This window comes from Miscanthus floridulus, chromosome 1 (assembly GCF_019320115.1).
Source record: "Miscanthus floridulus cultivar M001 chromosome 1, ASM1932011v1, whole genome shotgun sequence".
Taxonomy (NCBI): Eukaryota; Viridiplantae; Streptophyta; class Magnoliopsida; order Poales; family Poaceae; genus Miscanthus; species Miscanthus floridulus.
The window spans coordinates 142,523,389-142,524,991 of NC_089580.1; positions in this window are offsets into that span (position 1 = coordinate 142,523,389).

A 1,603-nucleotide genomic window follows, 5' to 3' on the forward strand; every position below is an offset into this window, starting at 1 on the left:
CATTCTCTGGTGGCTCTGGCTTAGCTCTACAATCACCTTTGCTGGCCCTAGAAAAAGCAACCTGTTTACGACATCATGGTCTTGCTCGTCGGGGCCCGGGTTCTCGCCGTGCTATCCCCAAATCTCCCTCGGAAAGCTGGAAGCGGCACACCCCGTCCATGTGAGCAGAAAGAGGCCTTCTTTAGCACACGATGCTGATGCTCTGCGCTCCGCTTTGGCCGTGTGTGCGTCAGTGCGTGCGCCCTGTCCTTGTCCCTAGCTCTCTAGCCCGCGCATGGTATCCGAGGCGGCTGGCGGCGGCGCTTGGTTATCGTCGGCTAGGGCTGACGAGACGCAGCAGGGCGCACGAGGTGCCCCGCTGATGCCCCCTGATGCTCCCGGTAGCCCGGATGGAGTCTTGGAGATGTGGGAATTTTTCTCTTGGCAATGGGGAAGTAAGATTTTAATTTTCCATGTTTTTGTTCGGCACACCTGCATGAACTCCACGCGCCTAATTCCACAGTTCCGTCCGTTCCTAAATTATATTGGCAGCCAAAATTCTATAGCTTTAAGCCTTTAATTAAGTGACATAGCTTTCACTCTACACAGTAAGACTACGTATAATCAAACTGATCTATAATTTAGAACGGATGAAATATATGCTTAAATACGTTTCATGAATTCATAGAAAAAGAATTGAAAAACTTTGATTTAGAACAAAGAAGTACTGGTAAGCTATAATTTAGAATAGACAAAGTATTCCACTGGCCGCTACAGGCTACAGTGGCCAACCTTACCCTCCGAACGCAGTGTACATTGAACGCCAATGCCCTCACCCTCAGGCCCTGACACACAAAAAATATATATAATTTGAATAGTTCATGCTGTGAACAGTATTACTTCTCTTTAGGGTCAAAGGCAAAGCTCCCCTCTGCATTGCACTTCTTTTGAAACGAAATCAGCGTGGCGCGTCAGTCCTATGGCACACATGCGACAGGGAACTAGAAAGGTCATGAGGTGACGCCCAGTGGGCGGTGAGCCGGTGACTGATACTCAGACAGATTTCTCGAAGACAATGCTGCGCTCTGCAATTTGACTTCACAGAAAGGAAAATCATCAGACTGGGGTCTCGCTGCCAGTTGCAGATTCATTCAGTCACACAGGACTACAGGAGGAACAGAAGCATCCGGCACGTCATCACAACTGGAGAAAATTCCGGGAGGAAGAATCACAGTATTGGCCCAGTCCGATAACATACAAAGCCTTATTATTTTGGGTTATTCCCAGACATGTCAGTAGTGTTTTCCCCAAGGCAATCACACATCATACACGGCCGACATGGCCCATCTTATTTTGTCAGCGAACTTGACATCACTGCTCGTTTGGCCCATCAATACTAAGCCATCATTGGCCCATCAACCCTGACCCATCGTTGGCCCATCACTTAGCATTGGGCAGTATTACTACTTTATTAAGCTATAACTTGATCTTAAAAAAAACTAATAATGCATGCAGCATGCTCTACTTTATTTAGCTAACTGATAGTATGAATGACAGATGAAGCAGCTCCGAAACTTAACAAGCACACGAGGGGAGAAGAGGCATTGTGTTTACGCGGCGGCAG